We start from the raw sequence: 6,111 nt of genomic DNA, 5'->3' as shown, positions 1-6,111 counted from the left end.
AAAGGGTCAGAGGCCCTGGGGAGTGACTGGCAGGAGTGGACAATGTGGGCAGGACTACGGGGCTCCGGGTCCCACCCACGCTGAAGATATACTCACGGGGGGTTGATGCTGGGCAACAGAGCTCTCTGAGATCACGCCAGCCACTGGCCCTAGGAAAGATCAGGCTTACGTGTGAGGGGTGCAGGGAGAGGTCACAGCTTTGGTGTCAGAGCAGGGGAAAAGCAGGATCCTCATTCCAGGCAGGGGTTAGAGACCTCCTCTCTCCACCAGCGCTGTTTAGGAGAGGGAGGGCCCAAGAGATGGGATAAGGAAAGCCTTTGGAGCATGTCTTCGGCCCAGAGGGGAAGACACTCAGGCTGATGGGCATCTAGGAGAAAGTATGCAGAAAAGGAATGGAGGACTCAGGAAAGGAATCAAACATGAGAGTTCGACTGAGTGGAAGGGTCAAGGCTGCAGCTGCATGTGCAGGGCTCTTGGGGAGCGCCAGGTATGTGGATCCCTGAATGTGGTGTCCCTGCTGTGGCCAGACCCTCGCCCCCTCAGGCCAGGAGATGCTGAAATGTGATAGTGGACCATCTTTTATCTCCATCTGCCTGGACAAGAGGCATAAAGGACATCCCAGGACCTCCCCCTGGCCAAGCCCAGGTTCTCTGGTCTCACACATCAGGTACTGTGGTTCCTGCATCTGCCATTGGGGGGATGACCCCACCTGACCTGTCAGGCTCTTCCAGTCTCCATTGTGTGACCTTGACCAGGACCACCCTCACATCCTGAGACTGCAACTCTCCCTCACAGGGTGAGTGGACTTAAATAAACCACAGGAGGTGCCGTTTACTGAGCACTTATTCCTGTCAGCACCACTGTAGGTTTGCCACATTAACCAGGAAAACCCTGAGGGGCTGTTCCTAATTGTTCCTAATTTATAACTGAGGGAGCTGTGAAGGAAGCACCCCGATCAGCAGCTGGTGAGGAAGGAGCCAGATGGAATGAGAGGGAAAATCCAGGGGGCTATTGGGCAGCCCGGAGGAGCCAGTCCAGAACCCTAGGTCAGGATGAGGTCCCCTCCTGGCCTGGGTCAGCTTGGGACAGGATCTGCGTGTGGGAAATGCCATCGTACCTTCCAGTCCTTGTGCGGAACAGGAGACACCCCAGGGCGGCCGCCAGTGCCACTCCGACCAGGACACCGACTGCAATGCCAACGATGGACCCCACAGGGAGACCTGTGTTGCTTCTTTCATCTGAAATAAGAAGAAAAAGGGACGGGTATGAGTCTCAAGTCAAATATGGGGAAACCAAGAGGGGCCATGGGGGAAGGGCCTGGTTAGTGTGGAAGGAAATGCATTGACGTAGGGTTTGTGTGTGTTTTGTCACCACAGTGTCCCCAACCCCTCGACCGCTGCATCATTTCTGTTCCTCACAGTGAAACTCTGGACTTGCTTTAATCCTCCTGTTGTGCCCCAGCCCCAGGGGCAGTGCCAGCATCTGTTCATTTTCCTCTCACACTATGCCTCTTCCCTTCTGTGTTCCTTTCCATCACTATGCATGGTGTTAGGCGGAGGCCCCTACCTCACTCAATACTGATTAAAAGAGAATAACATTAGCTGTCTGCCTTTGGGCTTGGCTCTGGGACAGGCATGTGGAAATACTTTACATTTATTTCATCTGCTGCTTCCCTGCCCATGTGGGGGCTGGGGGTCACCCCCACTGTGCAAAATAAGCACCTGAGTGTGTTAAGGGGTTCAATAAATCAATGAAGGTCACAGAGCTGGAACGTGATAAGGCCACAGTTAATCCCAATTCCACGTGCCATTACAGCTAGTAACAAAAATGTAGTAACAGAAGAACAATAGCTGCTAAGTTTGATTGAGCCCCAAACCTGTGTATGATGCTGTCTCTGGATTCCATCTCATGAAAACATTAACAACTCTCACAACAGCCCTAAGATCCAGGTACTCTTTGCAGTTTACAGTTGAGGAGACTGAGATTCACAAGGTTGAGCATCTTGCCCGAGATCCAAAAGTTGGTACATATCAGAACCAAGATGCTAACAAGATTCGTCTAATTCCTGGGAATTTTATCCAAATTTCCTTAGAGGTTCTGAAGCTTGCTTCCACCTCCTCCAGGCCTGCATCCATTTTACACCCCTGCCAGTAAAATGTACAGGGAGGAAGGGGGAGAGGTTGAGGGTCACTCACAGCTCACATCCAGCCTGATGGGGTCACTTTTGCTGGAACCGACCCGGTTGGAGACCTCACACTGGTAATTCCCGGCATCCTCTCTCCTGACAGGGTCTATGGTGAGGGTGCTATTGTCTTGGGACAGCGTCATCCTCTCTGTGAGCTTTAGACTCTGGCCATTGAAGAACCAGTGGATGGAGATCCCAGCGTTTTTTGTGGAGCAGGTCAGGACCACGGAGTCCCTGTCTTCTGTGACTGTGGTGTTGCTGGCATGGAGAGAGGGCCAGGCCACTGGCTCTGTGAAGAAACACAGGTGATGGAATGAGAATGGGCCTGGGGCCTTGGGTCACACTCCTTCCTCTGAGATGCCAGCCACTCCAGCGAGCTCTGTAAAGGTGCCCCAGAGGATGGCCCTGTTGTCTGAAGAAGGATGAGTGTCTTTGTTCAGGTGACGATCTGTAAGGAGAGGCCCTTACCTCCCCCTCTGACCCTCAGTCATGTGTCTGCTCTGCCTGGACATCACTGTAGTATCAGCACCAGGAATGTCTTCTAAGCCTACATGTCCAGCAGCAACCTCATTATCATGAGGAATTTTTTCCCATGGACTTCTGTGTGATTTTCTTGAATTTTTGTGACTTTAAAAGATCAGGCCTCATGCCTTATATACCTTTCCTTGTATGTTGGAGGAGGAAGACTCGCAGCCCCTCTATCTCTGTGTCCAAGGCAGCTTCATGTAAGGTAGGGAAGGCATTTACACTGTTATAATTTACTAGGGAATGAGAGCCGCCTGCCCCATCTTCATAACCTTAAGAATCAGAGTTTTCAAACTACAGGATTTCTCACTCTGAAGAAGACTTTTACTTCCAGATCTGTGGCTTGACTCTCCTGCTTAAAAACTTCTGTAGAGAAGTGGTTACTGTATACAGAATACTGGCACCCTTACAGATAGAATGAAACCACTGAACATAACAAAGGCCTTACATGAAACGCCCAGAGCCAACATCACACACCATGATGAAACACTGAAAGCCTTTCTTCTAAGATCAGGTAGAAGATAAACATCCCACTTTCACCACCCGTATTCAACACAGTACAGAAGTTCAAGCCAAAATAATAAGGAGGAAGAAACACAGAATACAATCAAATTGGAAAGGAATAAGTACAATTATGTCTGTTTGCAGACGACATGAAATTATATGTATAAATCCTTAAAGATTCCACTAAAAACTATTGAACTAAAAACAATTTCAACTAATTTGAGGGTACAAAATCAACACAGAAAAATCACTCTGTTGCTATTCACTAAGAATGAAAGTACCCAAAAAGAAATTAAGAAAATAATTCCATTTGCAATCACATTAAAAAGAACAAAATACTTAGGAAAAAAAGAATACTTAGGAATTAACTTAAGTAATGAGTCAATAGACTGTAAATGGAAATCTATAAAACACTGCTGTAATAAATTACAGAGGACACAAATAAATGGAAAGACATCCCATGTTCATGGATGATGAGGCTTCATATTGTTAAGATGACAATGCCACTCAAAGAGATTGACAGATTCAATGTAATCTCTATCAATTTTTTTAAGGTTTTTATTTTTAAGTACTCTTTACACCTAAGGTGGGGCTCAAACCTACAACCCTGAGATCAAGAGTCACATGCTCCACCAACTGAGCCAGCCAGGTGCTTCCCTATCAAATTCTGGAGGAAATATTTTGCAGAAATAGGAATTTCCAAAAATTTACACGGAATCTCAGGGGCCTCAAATAGCCAAACTTATTTAGAAAAAGAACAAAGTTGGAGGACTCCTACTTCCTGGCTGCAAAACTACAGTAACCAAAATAATGGGGGTCTGGTACAAAGACAGACATAGAGACCAATGGAATAGACTAGGCATCCCGGAAACAAACCCTGTCATATGTGGTCCAATGACTTTCAAGAAGGTTGTTATGACTATTCAATGGAGAAAAAAATCTATTCATCCAAGGTGTTGGGAACACTGGATATCCATGCAAATGAATGAAGTTGGACCTGACCTTACACCATGTACAAAAATTAACTTAAAATAGATCAAACATCCAAAGAACAGAAACTGTAAAAGTCATAGGAGAAAATGTAGAACAAAAATTATTGAAAGTGGATTTCCCAATAATTTCTTTGCTATGACACCCAAAGTGAAGACAATTAAAGGCAAAAAAAGATGAACTGGATTGCATCAAAATGGAAAACTTCTGTGCATGAAAAGACGCAATCTCGAGAGTGGTAGCACTGGTTATGGAACGAACAGGATATAGGGATGAAATGTACAGCATAGGAAATATAGTCAATGGTATTTTAATGGGGCTGCATGGGGTCAGATGGGAGTTCTATTGGGTTGAGTAGAGCGTAATATATAGAGTTGTCCAATCGCTATCTTGTACACCTGAAAATAATGTCACATTGTGTGTCAACTAAAGTTCACTAAAAAAAAAAAAGTGAGGGCAACCCACAGATTGGAAGGAAACATTTGCAAATCATATCTGCAAATCATTACTATCCAGAATATATAAAGCACTTCTGCAATTCAATAACAAAAAGCAACTTGACCCTGAACACCCTTCTTTCTTCAGTATTTGCAAAACTCCCTTCTATGCATGGGGCTTTCTGAGGCTGAGAACAGCCTCCCCCCCTCCCCCCCGCATATTCCAGGCTGGACCCAAGGTATGCCATGATAAATCAGAGAGCAAGGGGAGGAAGCCTCTGCAGAAATGTAGGGGGAGAGTTCAGGGACAGATTAGATTGGCTTGTGGGAAATAACTTCTTCTAGGCTCTTTGCTGAAAGCCAGACAGACCTTCACCACAGAGATCCATGCAGATGCTCCAGGGATCCACTTATCAGAGACTGTGATAGTCTTGACTGTGGTCTTATTGAGGCAAGTGCCAGAGTTATAGGCGAGGGGGGTATAGGATCCACCATCATTGGCAGTGATGTTGGGGATAAAGAGCTCCTGTGTGAGTGACTGGGGCCTCCCACTGATAAACCAAGAATACTGTGCGGGTTAGAGGCTGTGTGGCAGGAGAGACTGAGGTTGGCCCCTGGATGGTAATAGGAGTCTGAGGGGGAAATGGTGGGGGCGTCCGGGCCATCTGGAGCAAAGAGAATAAAGCCACAGGTGATGCAATCTGAGGAAAGGGGAAGCTCCTGGTCTGTATTAGGGCCACAGTGTCCCTCTGAGCTGGCTCCCAACCTCATTTTAAGAAGTCCCAACAATGAGTCCCCTGTGTTCACTGAGCCTGGGTCTGAGATATTCACCTGTTTCCCCTCAGAGGCTGGTGACCCTCTAAGGGAGAAGCAGCCTGTCCCCTCCTAGTCTTGGCTTAGGCTGGGGCTGCCCAGGTTTGCCTGGGACAAGAAGCCATGGCCAGCCTGGGGGTCCAGCTGAGAGTCATGGACTCGGACCCCAGAAGGATGGATGTGGCCTGGCCCCCGGCATGTAGATTTGGGCTGGCAACCCCGGGCCAGGTAGGAAGGGAAGTTATTCACAGAGAACATTCAGGGTGAATGGGTCACCTCGACCGGCACTCACTGGGTTCCGAGTTTCACACTCATAGGGTCCTGTGTCATTCCTTGTGACACCGTGTATAGTGAGAGTCCTGTGGCGGGAGGCTCTCATTGTTTACTGACCACAGGTAGCTTATGTCTGAGTCCGAGGTCCACACGTTAGTACAACAGAATCCACATTCTCCATGGGGTCGGAGTTGTTGCTCGTGATGTTGGGTTTGGGTAACTCCGCTGTGCAGACAACAGAAAGAACATTGCCCTGGGTGGTTGGTACATGAAATTTCTCCAAGGCATCTATTTATTTAAAAAGTTTTTATTTATTTATTTAAGAAAGAGAGAGAGAGAGCACAAACGGAAGCAGGTGGAGGGGCAGAGGGAGAGGGAGAAGGA

At 47.3% G+C, this 6,111-nt stretch overlaps 1 pseudogene across 1 annotated transcript; it reads right to left on the bottom strand.

Annotated features, from left to right (window-relative positions):
• Positions 1-4: 4 nt before the first annotated feature.
• On the bottom strand, positions 5-5,980 carry LOC102750140 (cell adhesion molecule CEACAM1-like; annotated as a pseudogene). Its single transcript, XR_014141673.1, has 5 exons — positions 5,704-5,980; positions 4,978-5,306; positions 2,196-2,474; positions 1,118-1,238; positions 5-149 (listed from the first exon to the last, which is right to left on the bottom strand). The product of XR_014141673.1 is annotated as a cell adhesion molecule CEACAM1-like (transcript).
• Between the last annotated feature and the right edge of the window lie 131 nt (positions 5,981-6,111).

This window comes from Leptonychotes weddellii, unplaced genomic scaffold (genome assembly GCF_054177405.1).
Source record: "Leptonychotes weddellii isolate Sample4059 unplaced genomic scaffold, ASM5417740v2 HiC_scaffold_12691, whole genome shotgun sequence".
Taxonomy (NCBI): Eukaryota; Metazoa; Chordata; class Mammalia; order Carnivora; family Phocidae; genus Leptonychotes; species Leptonychotes weddellii.
The sequence above is the reverse complement of the archived record's forward strand: the minus strand, read 5'-3'. Positions and strand labels throughout refer to the sequence as shown.